Below are 19,614 nucleotides of genomic sequence, written 5' to 3' on the forward strand. Positions count from 1 at the left end.
ATTTTCCTATATATATTTCTTTGTTGTCATTGTTGAATTCAATATTAAACCTCAAAGATTGTAACTTGCCTCGAAGAAAGATAAACTGCTCTTGCTCAAGTTTATGCTAAACTTCACTGGAACAATGCAAGTGGCCAAAAACAGAGACTATGGAGTGGAAGTGGGAAGGAGAACTCAAATGAGAGGTAACTAGAAATTGCTGAGCCTCTGGCGATGATCTTTGCATCATCAATGGGGACGGGAGAGGTTCCGGAGGATTGGAGGGTTGCGGATATTGTTCCCTTGTTCAAGAAAGGGAGCAGAGATAGCCCAGGAAATTATAGACCAGTGAGTCTTACTTAAGTAGTTAGTAAGTTGATGGAGAAGATCCTGAGAGGCAGGATTTATGAACATTTGGAGAGGTATAATATGATTAGGAATAGTCAGCATGGCTTTGTCAAAGGGCAGGTCGTGCCTTACGAGCCTGATTGAATTTTTTGAGGATGTGACTAAACACATTGATGAAGGAAGGGCAGTTGATGTAGTGTTTATAGATTTCAGCAAGGCATTTGATAAGGTACCCCATGCAAGGCTTATTGAGAAAGTAAGGAGGCATGGGATCCAAGGGGACATTGCTTTGTGGATCCAGAACTGGCTTGCCCACAGAAGGTTGTAGACAGGTCATATTCTGCATGGAGGTCGGTCACCAGTGGTGTGCCTCAGGGATGGGGATGTTGTGGATAGTGTGGAGGGTGTCAGAGGTTACAGTGGAATATTGATAGGATGCAAAACTGGGCTGAGAAGTGGCAGATGGAGTTCAACCCAGATAAGTGTGAGGTGGTTCATTTTGGTAGGTCAAATATGATGGCAGAATATAATATTAATGGTAAGACTCTTGGCAGTGTGGAGGATCAGAGGGATCTTGGGGTCCGAGTCCACAGGACAGTCAAAGCAGCTGAGCAGGTTGACTCTGTGGTTAAGAAGGCCTTCATCAATTGTGGAATTGAATTTAGAAGCCGAGAGGTAATGTTGCAGCTACATAGGACCCTGGTCAGACCCCACTTGCAGTACTGTGCTCAGTTCTGGTCACCTCACTACAGGAAGGATGTGGAAGCCATAGAAAGGGTGCAGAGGAGATTTACAAGAATGTTGCCTGGATTGGGGGGGCATGCCATATGAGAATAGATTGAGTGAACTCAGCCTTTTCTCTTTGGAACGGTGGAGGATAAGAAATGACCTGGTAGAGGTGTATAAGATATTGAGAGGCTTTGATCATGTGGATAGTCAGAGGCTTTTTCCCTGGGCTGAAATGGCTGCCACAAGAGGGCACAGATTTAAGGTGCTTGGAAGTAGATACAGAGGAGATGTCAGGGGTAAGTTTTTTACGCAGAGAGTGGTGAGTGTGTGGAACGGGCTGTGGATAACGATGGTGGAGGCGGGTACGATAGGGTCTTTTAAGAGACTCCTGGACAGGTACATGGAGTTTGGTAAAATAGAGGGCTATGGGTAACCCTAGTAATTTCTAAGGTAAGGACATGTTTGGTCTGCTTTGTGGGCCAAAGGGCCTGTATTGTGCTGTAGGTTTTCTATGTTTAAATAGGTGGGTTGCTGGAAAGTGTGGCTCATTGGGCCTGTCCTGTGCTGTATCTGTAAATAAATAAATTAAATTCAGTAGTATTTCAAACTTTGCTTATTTACTTGGTCCAGGAACGAATTTGATCTCCAAATCTCTCTGACCACTCTAGTCGATTGAAGTATTATTTAAATAAGAATATTGATTGGATGGTTTTTTTGTGTCAATTATTTTAAAGCATCCTTAGTTTATGTTAATACAGTAATTGCTTCTTCACTTTACGACATTCCGGCTTATGAACCGTTTCATAGAAACGCTGTACCTTCGGATGGCAGGAGAAACATGTACTGAATTGAAATGTAAATGATGTAGTATTAAGAGGAATGCTAGTTGTGTTGCCAGGGCAACTGAAGAACATCAAAGGGCAAACCTTTAAGGAATTGTATGGTGGCTTTATACCTGTTAACTGACTTGAAGCTCAATCTAACTCTAACCCTCCTACCAAGTCTCCATTTTCTTTCATCCATGTGCCTATGTACAAGTTTCTTAAATGTCCTTAATATATCCGACTCAACCATCGGCCGTGGCGGAGTGTTCCATACACCCACCTCTCTTTGTGTTTACTGTTTACCTGTGCTGCGCCCAACATGCATTTTGGATTATATTTTATTAACTTATTTGTGGTAATATTTTGTTTTCTTCTGCTGGGCATGATATATATTTTGTGGGTGCACTGGAAGAACATAGTTTCATTTGGTTGTATATATGTACAGGCAGATGACAATAAACTTGAACTTGAACTTGCAAAAAACTGCCCCAACACCAAATTAATCCAGCTGATTTCAACATGTTGATTCATGTAAACGCATCCAGACTTAGTAAATACATGTCATTTTAGATTAAAAGCTAAAAAAAGCTCTCAACACTTAATTCACACAGACTTCTCTTAAAGATATCTCTTAAATAAGATACCTATTATATCTATCTATTAAAGATAGGGGAGTCAAGGGATATGGGGAGAGGGCAGGAACGGGGTACTGATTGTGGATGATCAGCCATGATCACGGTGAATGGCAGTGCTGGCTCGAAGGGCCGAGTGGCCTACCCCTGCACCTATTGTCTATTGACTTACTATGGGGGTGGGGGGGGATTGCATCACTCAACGGGAAACATGTACATCAGATCTTGACTTATGGGACTGTGTGAAAGAAACGCTTAGTTTCCAATGATTGTTTGGTGTCCAATAATTAGGGAGATCTCATTGAAACCTGTTGATTATAGAGTGGACATGGAGAGGATGTTTCCAATAGTGGGGGAGTCTAGGACTGGAGGGCCCAGCCTTGGAATAGTGGGACGTCCATTTAGAATGGAGATGAAAAAGGATTTCTTTAGACAGAGGGTGGTGAGGCTGTGGAATTTGTTCCCGCAGTTGGCTGTGGAGGCCAAGTCATTGGGTATATTAAGGTAGAGGTTGATCAATTCTTGCTTGGTCAGGGCATAAACGGATATGGGGAGAAGGCAGGAGACCAGGGCTGAGTGGGAAAATGGATCAGCCGTAATGAAATCACAGAGCAGACTTGGTGGACCAAGTGGCCTAATTCTGCACCTATGTCTTATGGTCTTAACTAAAACCATCTCATAATGACATGTGAGTTTGAAGGTACAACATAAAGATGAGCAGAATTATCTGCTTGGTCCGAATGTGCCAAATTATATTTTTTTCATTTTACTTTCACATCATCAGTTGTTGGGAATTACTGAGAAAGTCTGAAGCTATATTCAGACTGTGAGGTCGATGTCAGCATTTAAGAGAAGTTTGGATAAATATATGGACGGGGGAGGTGTGGAGGGTTACAGTCCAGCTGCTGGTTGATGTGATTGGGCACGCAGTAGATGAGTTCTAGTGCCTGCATCTGTGCTGTAGTGTTCTATGACTTCTGTGACATTCCTGGCTCATACAACTCTATCTTCAAATCATTTGAAATTCATTAACAGATTGATACAATATACAGATACTACAGCTCGGGGCATCAGAGTTTGGAGTTCAATTCTGATGTTATCTATAAGGAGCCTGTACGTCCTCCCCATAGAATGCGTGTCTGTTTCCTGGATGATCTGGTTACCTCCCACAGGCCAAAGCGTACCTGTTAGCAGGTTAGTTCGTCTTTGTAAGTTGTCCCATGATCAGGCTCAGGTGAAATCGGGGGTTGTTGGGCCGTGTGGTGTGAATGGCCGGAAGGGCCTGTTCTGTGCTGCATCTCGAAAGTAAAAAAATAATCTGGTTACTGCAATGAAATCAAAAGAACAGAGTGTGATTGTTCGAGCAGCAGAATTGAGCAGTACCTCTCTTTTTAAATATATATTATTTCTGTTATTTGCACGATTTTTAATCTATTCAAAATACGTATACTGTAATTGATTTACTTATTTATTTATGACTATTATTATTATTTTATTTTTTTCTTCTAGATTATAAATCGCATTGAACTGCTGCTGCTAAGTTAACAAATTTCATGGCACATGCTGGTGATAATAAACCTGATTCTGACTCTGAGTATTTAAAACAAAGTTCCATCAAATACTCCTCTGTTAACTCTTATTGCATACTATAAACACAAAATATTCTGCAGACGCTGGAAATCCAGAGCAACACACAGAAAATGTTGGAGGAACTCAGCAGGTCGGGCAACGTTGGTGGAAATGAATAAAGGCTGAGACCGTTCCCCAGGACTGCAAAGCAAGGGGGAAGATGCCAGAATAAAAAGGAGGGAGGAAGGGAAAGAGACTAGCTGGAAGGTGATAGGTGAAGCCAGGTGGGTGAGAAAGGTCAAGGGCTGGAGAAGAAGGAATCTGATAGGAGAAGAGAGTGGTCCATAATATTTTTAGCTATGAGTGCTGAAAATAAAATTTTTGGAGGTTTTGCTGAAAATGGAAGGCCAGCCATTACCGTAACCACTGTTCCTGAATCTATCATCTATGTATTTTACTATAAACTTCCTTTGACGGATGATTGCTCACAAGCCTCGCTCCTGTCCTCTCACACACATTCTCATCTATTTGATGGCGTGTGTGAACCACTGTTTTGGAACACGTATCCTAGATACTGCAGTACTCTGACCTCAGCCCACCAAATAAAGTCAACTGACATTATGGGAGAAGCAGAACAGACTCAGAGATCACTAGAGAGTTTAACAATAATTTAGACAAGATCCGTTAGCATCTATCTGAAAAATACTACGCTCACTGGCCACTTTATTAGGTACGGGTGTGTAATAAGTAGCCTCTCAATGTGTTTCTCATTGTTCACGGCCTTTGGCTGAAGCAGTCCATCCATTAGTTTTTTTTCTCTCTCTTCTTACTCTACTTATTTCTTACTTTAAGACCACAAGACATAGGAGCAGAATTAGCCCGTTTGGCCCTTCGAGTCTCCTTCAACATGGCTGATCCATTTTCCCTCTCAGCCCCAGTCTCCTGCTTTCTCCCCGTATCCCTTCATGCCCTGACCAATCAGGAATCTATAAATCTCTGCCTTAAGACTTGGCCTCCACAGCTGCCTGTGGCAATGAATACCACAGAAACACCACTCTCTGGCTGAAGAAATTCCTCTACATCTCTGTTCTAAAAAGATACCTTTCTATTCTGAGGCTGAGTCCTCAGGTCTTTGATTCTCCCAGCATAAGAACCATTCTATCAGGGCCTTTCAACATTTGATAGGTTTCATTGAGGTCACCCCTCATTCTTCTGAATTCCAGTGAAGACAGGCCCAGAGCCATCAGATGATCTTCATGTGACAAGCTGTTCAATCCTGGAATCATTTTTGTGAACCTCCTTTGAACCCTCTCCAGTTTCAGCACATCCTTCCTAAGAAAAGGGGCGCAAAGCTGCTCACAATACTCCCAGCGAGGCCTCACCAGTGCTTTATAAAGTCTCAACATTACATTCTTGCTTTTATATTCTAGTCCTCTTGAACTGAATGCTAACATCGCAATTGCCCTTCTCACCTCAGATTCAACCTGCATATCAATCTTTAGGAAAACCTGCACAAGGATACCTAAGTTCGATCCATTCAGAAAATAGTCAACCCTTTGATTTCTTCTACCAAAGTGCATGACCATACCCTTCCCAACCCTGTATTCCATCTGTTACTTCTTTGTCCATTCTCCTAATCTGTCTAAGTCTCTACAGATTAGGAGAATGGACAAAGCCTCTCTTTGTCCCCTCAGTAGTATCTGAAGTTGCATATTTATTATTGAGGGAACGGCTACACGTGTACTGTGCATTTCCCCTCTTTCTCCTGACAGTCGCCCAGTTACCTGTCTCCTGCAACCCAGGGGTGACTACCTCCCTGTAGCTCCTGTCTATGACCTCCTCATTCTCCTGTGTCAGGCAGAGGTCATTGAGCTGCAGCTCTAGTTCCTCAATATGTTCTCTCAGGAGCTGCATCTGGTGCAGATGTGTTTATCTGAGGTCTCCCAGACTTCCCACATCCCACACATTGTCCCTGCAGCCATTCTCAGTATACTATGCACTAATAGATGAGGAATGAGCAGATAAATCAGAGAGAAAGAGTAACTTACAAGGCAAACTGCTCCACCCAAGCCTGATCTCGCTGAAGCCCGATGACCCAAAGCCACTCTAAAGACTGACATTCAAAGGAATGGCTGCTCCACTTGCACTTAAATTATTTCTATTGATCCTTTTTAATGAATCCTTCTTGCTGATTGGTCGCTGCTCAAAACAGAAACACCTCCGTGAAACTCTTGACTTCAAAATCTTGATCACTGCCCTGATTAAAAAGTAGCTCTTTTCACGCACCCCTGGTGTGGATCGGCCAACACCAATAATAATTGTGTGGCCTCTGTTGGTTGTGGTCGACCATGGGTACTGCACCTCAGGTAGTCACTGGGAGTGGCCTCTCCTGGGCGCAAGCCAGAGCAGGGTTGATATGGAGATCCGTCTGTTGCCCACGCAGTGGGACCCGCCCTCTCCAAGCTGATGACGGGTCCAGAGGAACGACGGGAGTCGATACGGTTTGGTGCCAGCAGCATCGCAGGAGTTGCCGTGTCGGTGCTGGGTGCAGCAGTCAGCCACCTTCGGGACTCCGACTCGGGATTTTCCCTCGGGATTTACTCCCAAAGCCTTTCCCGTGAGCAGGTATAGCAGCAAGGCAGCGGAGGTTTGAAATTGGAGTTTTCCCTCTCCTAGATGAGCTACCATCCGTGGTTAACGAGCCCATCTACCCGGAGCAACTGGTTTTGAGGCGCCAGTGGTCTGCCTTTGCCCCTTCTCCTGTCAGTGAGAGCAGCTCCACCGGGCATAAGAACTACGCCACACATGAAGGCCAGGAGTCGGACTTGGTTGTCAGGGGCTGTTTGAGATGCACGCCGTTTAGCAATGGAAATCCGTCCCCACTACCACCCTTCGGCTATGACTACCCTTGGAGCAATAATTGGTTGTATATGATATTATAATAAAATATACTATAATAAGAAATAAGTATATAGAAGTATGCTTCATTAACGTTATAGCGGAGGGTGGTAATGGGGATGAGCTCCCACTACCTATTAAATGCCCCCAGTGGCATGCATCTCAAATAGCCTCTGACAACCAAGTCCCGCTCTTGGCCTTCACGTGTGGCTTAGCGACAGCCCAGTGGAACTGTTTCTACAGACTAAAGAAGGGGAAAAGGCAGATTAATGGCACCTTAAAACCTATCACTTCAGGCATATGGGGGTCATCGTCCATAGTTGGAAGCTTATCTAGGAGAAGGAAATCCCTGATCTCAAGACACGACGGCCTTTCAGCTATACCCACTTGTGTGGAAGGCTTTGGAAGTAAACCCTGAGAAAAAAATACGGAGCTGGAGTCCCTAAAACAGTCTTATGTTGAGTTCAACGCTGACTGGCAACTCCTGCGACGCCGCTGGTGCCAAACTGTATGGGTTCTTTGCATTCATCAGCTACGTGGAGAGGAGGAACTTGAAACAGCTTGCTCTCCATATTGTAGTGCCCAGGCCCGAGTATCAGGTAGACAGTTGGGACACAACATCCATGGTCAACCTTGACTAACAGAGGCCTCAGATTATATTGTAATGAAATAAACTATAGATTACAGTAGAAGTATATTCTACATGATATTAAGTATATATAATATGCTATTGTAATAAACATATACCATATTTTCTTGTTACAATTTATAGTATATTTTATGTATTACACTGTATTGCTGCTGAAAAACAATGAATTTCATAATCTCTGCCAGACATAATAAACCTGATTCTGATTCAGATTCTGATCATACTAGTTTTGAAACGGTTGCAATTTCTATTTGTCTGGTATGTGACTTTTTCCCTGTTATCATTTCCCGCTTTAACATGTATTATGAAACATTCTTGTAATCTGATCTTGTACACGTTAAAGCGGGAAATGATATCCTTAGAGTGATTAGCTGAGCAATCTGCTATTACTCATCAGCTAGTTACCATTAGCAACACACTTGAAAAGGAAATTTCAAATCGCTCTTTAAAGTTGCACCCAAGTAAAAATAGACTTTCAGATTCTCTTCATGACATTTATTACACTTTGCTATATAAATTCTAGTATTCTTTAAATGTGGTTGGTGTAGAGGACCAGGCAAGCGAGGTTCGGCAGCCATGCTTGGCACCTCATCTAGGAGGAGGAAATCTCCGATTTCAGATCTCCACTGCTTTGCATCTATTCCCACTCATAGGGAGGGCTTCTGGAGTCAACCTCAAGGGAAACATCCGGAACAGAAGTCCTTAAGGCAGTCCTGCATTGAGTTCAATGCTGATCGGCAACTCCTACAATGCTTCTCATGTCAAATTGTATCAGTCTCTGCCATTCCTTTGGGCTCATCGGCTGCGTGGAGAGGGGGCAACAGCTTGCTTTCCGTAGGGTACTGCCCTGGCTTGTGCGTTGTGCAGACAGTTGGGACTGAACATATGTCCTTGTCCCTGACCTACGCAGGACCTCCTCCACATGTCACGAAATTTGTTCTTTCGTCGCAGCAATGCAGTGCAATACATAACGTGTACGCTAAATTACACAGTGGTGCAAAGATAGTGAGATATTGTTCACGGGTTCACGGTCCATCCAGAAAGCCGATGGTGCAAGGAAAGAAGCTGTTCCTGCAATGTTGCGTGAACTTAGGAACCTGTTCCTCCTCTCTGATGGTATCAGTGAGAAAAGGACAAGTCCCAGGTGATGAGGGTCTTTAATGATCACCTTTTGATGATATCCATGGTACAAGTACACATGATGAAGCTGGCTAAATTGGCAACCCTCTGCAGCTTTTTCCGATCCTGTGCAGTGGCCCTTCCGTTCCGGATGGTGATGAAACCAGTACCATATAGCCTACTGTATAATATGGGACTACTTTATGTTGTAGTAGCACGTTGTAGTGCCACCAAACAGAAGCATGGATATTGGGTGCAAGTTGAATAGGGAGTTAACATTGGCATGTGGCAAAGGTACTGCAAAGGTCGCAGTAGTTATGGGGGATTTCAACATGCAGGTGAACTGGGAGAATCAGGTTGGTGCTGGACCACAGGATAGGGAGTTTGTAGAGTGCCTACGGGATGCATTCTTGGAACAGCTTGTACGAGAGCTGACCAGGGACAAAGCTATTCTGGATTTAGTGTTATGTAATGAACAGGATTTGATAAGCGATCTTGCAGTAAAGGAGCCATTAGGAGGTAGTGATCATAATATGATAAGTTTTTATCTGCAATTTGAGAAGGATAAGGGCAGCTCGGAGGTGCCAATGTTGCAGTTGGACAGGGGAAACTATGGAGCCATGAGGGAGGAGCTGGCCAAAGTTAACTGGACGGATATCCTAGCAGAAAAGACAGTGGAACAGCAATGGCAGGTATTCTTGGGAATAATGCACAAGGTGCAAAATCAGTTCATCCCCCAGAGAAGGAAGGATTCAAAGAGGGGAAAGGGGCCACAGTGGTTGACAAAGGAAGTCAGGGATTGCATAGCATTAAAAAAAAGGAAGTATGACAGTGCTAAGGTGAGTGGGAGGACAGATGATTGGGAAATTTTTAAGGAACAACAGAACTTAACCAAAAAGGCAATACGGGGAGAAAAAAATGAGGTACAAACACAAGCTAGCCAGGAATATAAAGGAAGATAGCAAAAGCTTTTTTAGGTATGTGAAGAGAAAGAAGATAGTTAAGAACAATGTTGGGCCCTTGAAGAATGAATTGTGTGAAATTGTTATGGGAAACAGAGAAATGGCAGAAGAATTTAATGAGTACTTTAGATCTGTTTTCACTAAGGAAGACACAAGCAATCTCCCAGATGTATGGATGGGCCAAGGACATAGGGTAACAGAGGAAATGAAACAGATTGACATTAGGAAGGAAACGGTGATGAGAAGACTGATGGGACTGAAGACTGACAAATCCCCAGGTCCAGATGGTCTACATCCTAGGGTACTAAAGGAGGTGGCCCTGGAAATTGCGGATGCATTGGTAATCATTTTCCAGTGTTCCTTCGATTCAGGATCAGTTCCTGAGGATTGGAGAATGGTTAATGTTATCCCACTTTTTAAGAAAGGAAGGAGGGAAAAAACAGAGAACTATCGACCTGTAAGCCTGACATCGGTGGTGGGGAAGATGCTCGAGTCCATTATTAAGGATGAAATAGTGGCATATCTAGATAACAGTGATAGGGTAAATCATGCTTGACTAATCTGTTGGAGTTTTTTGAGGATGTAACCAGGAAGTTAGATGGGGGAGATCCAGTGGATGTAGTGTACCTCGATTTTCAGAAGGCATTTGATAAGGTCCCACATAGGAGATTGGTGGGTAAAATCAAAGCTCAGGGCATCGGGGGGAAGACATTGACATGGATAGAAAACTGGTTGGCAGATAGAAAGCAAAGGGTAACGGTGAATGGGTGTTTCTCAGAATGGCAGGTGGTGACTAGTGGGGTGCCACAGGATTCGGTATTGGGACCACAGCTGTTTACGATTTACATCAATGATTTAGATGAAGACATTGAGAATGACATCAGCAAGTTTGCTGATGATACTAAGCTGGGTGGCAGTGTGACATGTGATGAGGATGTTAGGAGAATTCAGGGTGACTTGGATAGGCTGGGTGAGTGGGCAGATACTTGGCAGATGGCGTTTAATGTGAATAAGTGTGAGGTTATCCACTTTGGGAGTAACAACAGGAAGGCAGATTATTATCTGAACGGTGTAGAGTTAGGTAAGGGAGAAATACAAAGAGATCTCGGAGTCCTTGTTCATCAGTCACTGAGGGTGAATGAGCAAGTGCAGCAGGCAGTGAAGAAGGCTAATGGAATGTTGGCCTTTATTACAAAGGGAATTGAGTACAAGAGCAGGGAAATCCTCTTGCATTTGTACAGAGTCCTGGTGAGACCACACCTGGAGTATTGTGTATAGTTTTGGTCTTGTGGTGAAATACATATACCTGTCTGGACACGCCCCCTGCTGACTGCTCCTGTGGCTCCTCCCACAGTCCCCTGTATAAAGGCGATCGAGGCCTGAGCCCGGCCTCTCAGTCTCCAGGATGTAGTATGGTGGTCAACCACCGCTTGTTCCTTCTTCCAGTCAATAAAAGCCGATATCTCGCCTTACGTCTCAGAGTTATTGATGGTGCATCAGGTCTCCAGGTTTAAGGAAGGACATCCTGGCTGTAGAGGAAGTGCAGCGTAGATTCACAAGGTTAATTCCTGGGATGTCTGGACTGTCTTACGCAGAGAGGTTAGAGAGACTGGGCTTGTACACGCTGGAATTAAGGAGATTGAGAGGGGATCTGATTGCAACATATAAGATTATTAAGGGATTGGACAAGATAGAGGCAGGAAATATGTTCCAGATGCTGGGAGAGTCCAGTACCAGAGGGCATTGTTTGAGAATAAGGGGTAGGTCATTTAGGACAGATTTAAGGAAAAACTTCTTCTCCCAGAGAGTTGTGGGGGTCTGGAATGCACTGCCTCGGAAGGTAGTGGAGGCAAATTCTCTGGATGCTTTCAAGAAGGAGCTAGATAGGTATCTTATGGATAGGGGAATCAAGGGATATGGGGACAAGGCAGGAACTGGGTATTGATAGTAGATGATCAGCCATGATCTCAAAATTGCGGTGCAGGTTCAAAGGGCCGAATGGTCTACTTCTGCACCTATTGTCTATTGTCTATTGTTATTGAGCATGTGCTATTGGGTGTGTATTGATCTGTATATATGTGTTCAATTGGGGTTTAGTTAGTAAAGAACCCTGATAACGTAGCTCCAGTCTCCAGTGTGTTTATTAATGATATTGTGTAAACGGCCACAAATACAACAAAACCAGTCCAAATGCTCTCAGAATCTGTAGAAATTCGCTCGAGTCTTTGGAGACATACCATCAATATGTTGTGCCCAGGATAGATCCTCAGAGATGTTGACACCCAGGAACTTGGAACTGCTCACCCTTTCCACTTCTGGTCCCTCAATGAGGACTGGTGAGTGTGCACTTGACTTCCCTTTCATGAAGTCCACAATCAATTGCTTGGTCTGACTGATATAGAGCGCAGGGTTAGGTCACTCAACCCGCTGATCTGTCATGCTCCCGTACTCCCTCTCCCCAACCTCGGCTCTTTTACTCTGGCTTCCTTCCTTTCCGGTCCTGATGAAGGATCTCAGCCAGAAACATTAACTGTCCATTCTCTTCCACAGATTCTGCCTGACCTTCTGAGTTCCTCCAGTATATTGCTCTGGATTTCCAGTATCTGCAGAATCTCTGGTGTAATGGTTCGATCTATATGGGCAGTATGCAGGACAAGAGTTTCAATCTGTACATGGACAATAATAAGCCAATTCCAAATACATTTCCATTTCTAATTTTGCTTTCCATAGATGACACCCAGAGATTATTGGCTGTCACTTGCACTCTTAGGAAGAGAATGGTATGGAAACACCAATGCCCCGAACAGAAAAGCTTTAATAAGTAGTGGATACAGCCCAGTCCGCCACAGGTAAAGCCCTCCCCACCAGTGAGCACGTCTACATGGAGCGCTGTCACAGGAAATAAGCATCCATCATCAGGGACCCTAACTATCCAGGTCAAGCTCTCTTCTCACTGTTGCCATCAGGAAGAAGGTACAGGAGCCTCAGGGCCCACAACCCCAGGACAGTTAACACCCATTAACCATCAAGCTCTTGATCTAGAGGGGATAACTTCACTCACCTCAACACCGAACTGATTCCACAATCTATAGACTCTCCTTCAAGGGATTGCCATCTTATGCTCTTTATATATTTATTATTTTTTTTGTTGGCTCAAGCTTTCGGGATGATGTATACCCTGTTCATGGTCTATAGTCTTTCAATTTCCTCTTTTAATTCAGCATATTTCTGTTTTTTTCACTTATTGATTATAAGTTATGTGTGTTTGGAATGGTTATTTCAAATTATTTTTGCTTGTTTATCCTGTAATATTTTATAGACAATAGACAATAGGTGCAGAAGTAGACCATTCGGCCCTTCGAGCCTGCACCACCATTCTGAGATCATGGCTGATCATCTACTATCAATACCCGGATCCTGCCTTGTCCCCATATCCCTTGATTCCCCTATCCATAAGATACCTATCTAGCTCCTTCTTGAAAGCATCCAGTGAATTGGCCTCCACTGCCTTCTGAGGCAGTGCATTCCACAGATCCACAACTCTCTGGGTGAAAAAGTTTCTCCTTCTCTGCGTAAGACAGTCCTGACATCCCAGGAATTAACATCGTGAATCTACGCTGCACTTCTACAGCCAGGATGTCCTTCCTTAACCCTGGAGACCAAAACTGTACACAATACTCCAGGTGTGATCTCACCAGGGCTCTGTACAAATGCAAGAGGATTTCCTTGCTCTTGTACTCAATTCCCTTTGTAATAAAGGCCAACATTCCGTTAGCCTTCTTCACTGTCTGCTGCACTTGCTCATTCACCCTCAGTGACTGATGGACAAGGACTCCTAGATCTCTTTGTATTTCTCCCTTACCTAACTCTACACCGTTCAGATAATAATCTGCCTTCCTGTTCTTACTCCCAAAGTGGATAACCTCACACTTATTCACATTAAACGTCATCTGCCAAGTATCTGCCCACTCACCCAGCCTATCCAAGTCACCCTGAATTCTCCTAACATCCTCATCACATGTCACACTGCCACCCAGCTTAGTATCATCAGCAAATTATCTGGATGATTATCATGGATTGTCCTATCCGTAATAACAGATCAGTTGTAATATAATTTGTAGAACTTTGACTCTAAAACCGGATCAGGCTTGTATTGATAGTCAGGTATGATTTCTTTTATGAATTTATATCTTTTATTTTTCATTTTTTTTGTGTTAACCACTTGGTCTTTCCTCCAGCATTTTGTGTGTGTTGTTCTGATTTGAAAAATCATTTCAATGTCAGTGATGTGTTAACACATGGTAACTTCTTTACTCTCAAACATTTTTAGCTACAATTTACATATCTGACTGAAAGATGTCATTTCTAAAATTAGGTAGGGGTTCACGTCATTATTATTGTTGGGAAAAGGTAGTGCAGCCAACTTTTGTTTGGATTTGAAACACTGTTTATGATGGATAAATCATAGATTCTTTCAAGGGTTTCCAAAGTTCTAGAAATGTTTTGTTTTAGGCAAGTAGTAAAGTAACTGTCTGAAGAGAGAAAAGATTAAAAGATTAGCTTTATTTGTCATGAGAGAGGAGAGAGAGGGAGAGAGAGAGAGAGAGAGAGAGAGAGAGAGAGAGAGAGAGAGAGAAGGAGAGAGAGAGAGAGAGAGAGAGAGAGAGAGAGAGAGAGAGAGGGAGAGAGAGAGAGGGAGAGAGAGAGAGAGAGAGAGAGGGAGAGAGAGAGAGAGAGAGAGAGAGAGAGAGAGAGAGAGAGAGAGAGAGAGAGTGAGAGAGAAGGAGAGAGAGTGAGAGAGGTCCTCCCTTGGTTGAGGTGGACCATGGATGTTGTAATCCAGCTGTCTACATGGTACATAAGCCGGGGCTGTACAGCATCGTGAGCAAGCCGTTGCCCGTGCAGGAGGCTTCCCCTCTCCACATAGCTAATGAATTGAAAGGAACAGTGGAGACCGATACAGTTTGGCACCAGCGGCATTGCTGGAATCACCTGTCAGTGTTGAACTCAAAGTTGGACTGCCTTAGGGACTCCAGCTCCGGATTTTTCCCTCGGGGTTTACTCTTGAATGAGTGGGTATAGCTGTGAGGCGGTGAAGGTTTGAGATCAGAGTTCTCCTTCTCCTAGATGAGCTGCCAACCACAGCAGACAAGCCCTGTATGCCTGAAGTGACTGGTTTGAAGGCACTAAAAACCCGCCTTTGCCCTTTCTCCTTCCGGTAGAAATGGTTCCGTCAGGCTTAGTAGCTAAACCACACAGGAAGACCAGGAGATAGACCTGGTTGTCAGAGCCCATTTGAAATGGACACCATTGGGAGCTTTTAATAGTTAGTGGGAGCTTGTCCCCCTACCTCCCCCTGGCTTTGACAACTTAAGGAACCTTGTCACAAGAACATCGAAAAATACGATGAACTGCTGTTCTGTGTCAACGACAAGCACAGGCCGAGGATGCGCTGGGAACAGAGCACAGCTACTGCCTTGTTTCTGTCACCAACACAGCAAGCCCACAACTTACTGATTCTAACCCTTACGTCTTTGAAGTGTGGGGGGAGCCACAGGGAGAACATGACAGCGACGGCAATCGATCCAGATCACTGTGCTGTAAAAGCGTACACTAGCTGCTGCATTAGAAAATAGGGGCACACACAATTAGGTAGACAGTTTTGACCAGGCTATGTAATTGGCTGTGTGTAACTCCTTACAGGAACTGAACCCCGATCGGTGATCGCTGGCACTGTGAAGATTGGTGCTAAGTTAGTTTGGAATCCAGTGCTCACATCTGTATTGAACAGTGAGTTAGAAAAGATCACGATCTCTCCCCATTATGAAGTCTATAAAAATACTAAACTGTCTGCCGATATTCCAAATGAGCTCATGCTTTTATGTTTCCAGACAAAAGGACTATAGTAAGGTCAAGCACCTCTGCTCCATCTTCCAAAAGTGGATCTTCCTGGTGGCCAAACATTTTAATTCCCAATCCCATTCTCGTTCTAACATGTCGGTCCATGGCCTCCTCTTGTGCCAAGATGAGGCCTCTCTCAAGTTGGAGGAGCAACACCTTATATTCCGTCTGGGTAGTTTCCAACCTGATGGCATGAATATCGATTTCTTCTTCAGATAAAAAAAATTCCTTCCTGCCTTCCCTCTTCTGTTTTCCACCCTGGCTTCTTACCTCTTCTCGCCCGCCTGCCACCTCCTCCTGTGTTCCTCCTTCCCTTTCTGCTATGGCCCACTCTCCTCTCCTATCAGATTCCTTCCTCTCCAGCCCTTTACTTTTCTCACTCACCTGGTTTCACCTATTACCTTCCAGCTATTCTCCTTCCCTTCCCTCCAACTTTTTATTCTGGCATCTTCCCCCTTCCTTGTCAGTCCTGAAGAGGGGTCTTGGCCCAAAACATCAACTGTTTGTTCGCTTCCATAGCTGCTGCCTGACCTGCTGAGTTCCTCCAGCATTTTGTGTGTGTTGCTCTGGATTTCCAGCACCTGTAGATTTTCTCATGTTTATAGTAAGGTAATATTTGGTTTCAGATGTTTTATTCAAAGCAGTTTTTAAAGAATGGAACAATAATGTGGATGGTTTGGCTTTCATTCAGGGCAGGTGGGACTTGTACAAGAAATACAGGTTACACCTAAACTGGAGGGGAACAAAAGTCCTCACGGGGAGGATAGTTTCTGACAATGTGGGCAGGTTTAAACTAAGTGGGCAGAAGGTGGGGCATAAGACCATAAGCTATTTATTTAGCAATACTGCTTGGAGTAACCCCTTTTGACCCTTCGAATCACGCTGCCCCAGAGACTCCTGACAAACCTGACTGACCCTGACTTAATCACAGGACAGTTTACAATGACCAATATACCTACCTGGTATGTCTTTGGACTGTGGGACGAAACCGGAGAACCCGGGGAAATCCTGCACATTCCACGGCGAGGACGTATGGAGACGCCTTACAGAGAGGCGCTAGAATTGAACTCTGAAGCCCAGAATGTCCCACGTTGTAATAGTGCCGTGCCAATCGCTACGCTACTGTGGTGTCCATAGGAGCAGAATTAGGCCATTTGGTCCATCGTGTCTGCTCTGCCATTCCACCATGGCTGATTTATTGTCCTTCTCAACCTCATTCTCCTGTCTCCTCCCCATAACTTATGTCCTGACTTATAAAGAATATATCAACATCCACCTTAAATATACCCAATGACCTGGCCTCCAGAACTGCCTGTGGCAATGAATTCCACAGATTCACCACCCTCTAGCCAAAGGAACCTCCTTGCATTCTGAGGCTGTGCCCTCTGGTCCTAGATTGCTCCACTATGGGAAACATCCTCCCCACATCCATTCTATGTAGACCTTTCAGCATTCAATAGGTTTCAATGAGACCCTCCCTCCCTCCCCCCATTCTTCTAAACTCCAACGATTACAGGCTTAGAGCCATCCAGCACACCTCCTGTGTTAACTCTCCCATTCCTGAGATCATTCTCATGAACCCTCTTTTGACTTTAAAACATAATCTCTGTTTCTCTGCAGATGCTGCCTGGCCGGCTGAGTATTTCCAGTGCAGTTGTACGATGTACTAATTCTGACTTACATACACAGAAGGTTTGTATTTCAGATTTATTATGCTTGCTTGCATTTCTTACGAAAGTCCTTCATCAAGTTAATATGATTCTGAGTCGAGAGTGTAAAACAAAATGTTTAAGCTGAAGGAACCAAACAGTTTTGCAAGGAGGCCAGTAGGAGGCATTCACTGCCCAGATATGTGCCAGCTGGATTTCTCTGTTTAAGCCAATTGCAGATTAAATATTAGCTTTATTTGCCACGGGTTCATGGAAACATTAAAACATATAGTGAAAAGATTTGTTCTGCATCAAAAATCAACATAGTCTGAGGATGTGTCGGGGGCAGCCTGCAAGTGTTACCACACCTCCAGCACCAATGTACCATGCCACAACCATCTAGTCTTAACCGTACATCGTCAGAATGTGGAAGAAACTGGGGCATTCAGGGGAGTTTCTTAGCTCCCTGAAAGTGACTACACAGGTTGATAAGGTGGTTAAGAAGGTATACGGCATGCTTGCCTTTACTAGTCAAGGCTTTGAGTTCAAAAGTCAGGAAGTTATGTTGCAGCTTTGTAAAACTCTAGTTAGACTGCACTGGGAGTATTGCATACAGTTCTGGCCTCGCCGTTAGAGGAAGGATGTCAAGGCTTTGGAGATGCTGCCTGGATTAGAAGGCAGGTGCTTTCACATGAGGTTGAACAAACTTTGCTTGTTTTCTCTGGAGCAGTGGAGGCTGAGACAAGATTTGATAGAGATTTATAAGACTATGAGAGGCATAGATGCAGACAATATCTTTTTCCCAGGGTTGAAATGTCTAAAACCAGAGGGCATGTATTTAAGGTGAGAGGGAGTAATTTCAAAGGAGATGTGAGAGGTAAGTTTTTTTTTAACACAGAGAAAGGCAGGTGCCTGAATGTACAGCCTGGGGTGATGGTAAGAACGGATACAAAAGGGATTTTTAAGAAACTTTTAGATAGGCACATGAATGTGAGGAAAATGGAAGGATGTGGACGTTGTGTAGGCAGGGGAGATTAGTTTAGTTGGGTATTTGATTACAGTTGGGCCTGTTCCAGTGCTGTATTGTTCTATGTTCTATGAAATCCGTGCACTCACAGGGAAATCATACAAATTCCTTACAGACAGCGGTGGGAATTACAGCCAATCTCTGATGCTATAATAACATAATGCTAGCCACTACACTATTGTGCCGTACAAAACGATTCACTGGAGCACTGTGTTTTCAACCCAATGTGAAACTTTGCCAAAATATGATAAGCTACTTGATTCTAAATATCTACAACCATTTTCAAGCCAGAAGACACTTGGAATATTGTGCCAAGATGAGGCCACCCTTAGGGGGAAAGAGCAACAGTTTAGATTCCATCTGGGTAGCCTCCAACCTGATGGTATGAATATCAATTCTTCCTTCCGGTAAAATAATTTTCCATTCCCCTTCTTTCTTCTTCGATTCCTTATGCTGGCATCTTACCTCTTCTGCTCACATTCCTATCACCACTGTGTGGCGGCCCTCCTCTTCCCCTTCCTCCTCTCCTATCAGATTCCTTCATCTCCAGCCCTTTATCTTCCCTACCCACCTGGCTTCACCTGTCACCTTCTAGATATCCTGCTTCCCCCTCACCCCATCTTTTTATTCTGGCATCTTCCCCCCTCCTTTCCAGTCCTGATGAAGGGCCTCGGCCCAAAACGTTGACTGTTTATTCATTTCCATAGATGCTGCCTGACCCGACGCAGACTGGGAGACCGTTTCGTTGAACACCTACGCTCAGTCCGCCAGAGAAAACAGGATCTCCCAGTGGCCACACATTTTAATTCCAGGTCCCATTCCCATTCTGATATGTCTATCCTAATATAAGGAGGAATAACACCTTATATACCGGCTGGGTAGCCTCCAACCTGATGGCATGAACATTGACTTCTCTAACTTCCGTTAATGCCCCTCCTCCCCTTCTTACCCCATCCCTGACATATTTAGTTGTTTGCCTGTTCTCCATCTCTCTCTGGTGCTCCTCCCTCCTTTCTTTCTCCTGAGGCTTCCCATCCCATGATCCTTTCCCTTCTCCAGCTCTGTATCACTTTCGCCAATCACCTTTCTAGCTCTTAGCTTCATCCCACCCCCTCCGGTCTTCTCCTATCATTTCGCATTTCCCCCTCACCCCACTACTTTCAAATCTCTTACTATCTTTCCTTTCGGTTAGCCCTGACAAAGGGTCTCGGCCCAAAACATCGACAGCGCTTCTCCCTATAGATGCTGCCTGGACTGCTGTGTTTCACTAGCATTTTGTGTGTGTCGTTGTTTGAATTTCCAGCATCTGCAGATCTCCTCGTGTTTGT

The sequence above is a fragment of the Hypanus sabinus genome, chromosome 1 (assembly GCF_030144855.1).
Source record: "Hypanus sabinus isolate sHypSab1 chromosome 1, sHypSab1.hap1, whole genome shotgun sequence".
In the NCBI taxonomy this organism is placed as follows: Eukaryota; Metazoa; Chordata; class Chondrichthyes; order Myliobatiformes; family Dasyatidae; genus Hypanus; species Hypanus sabinus.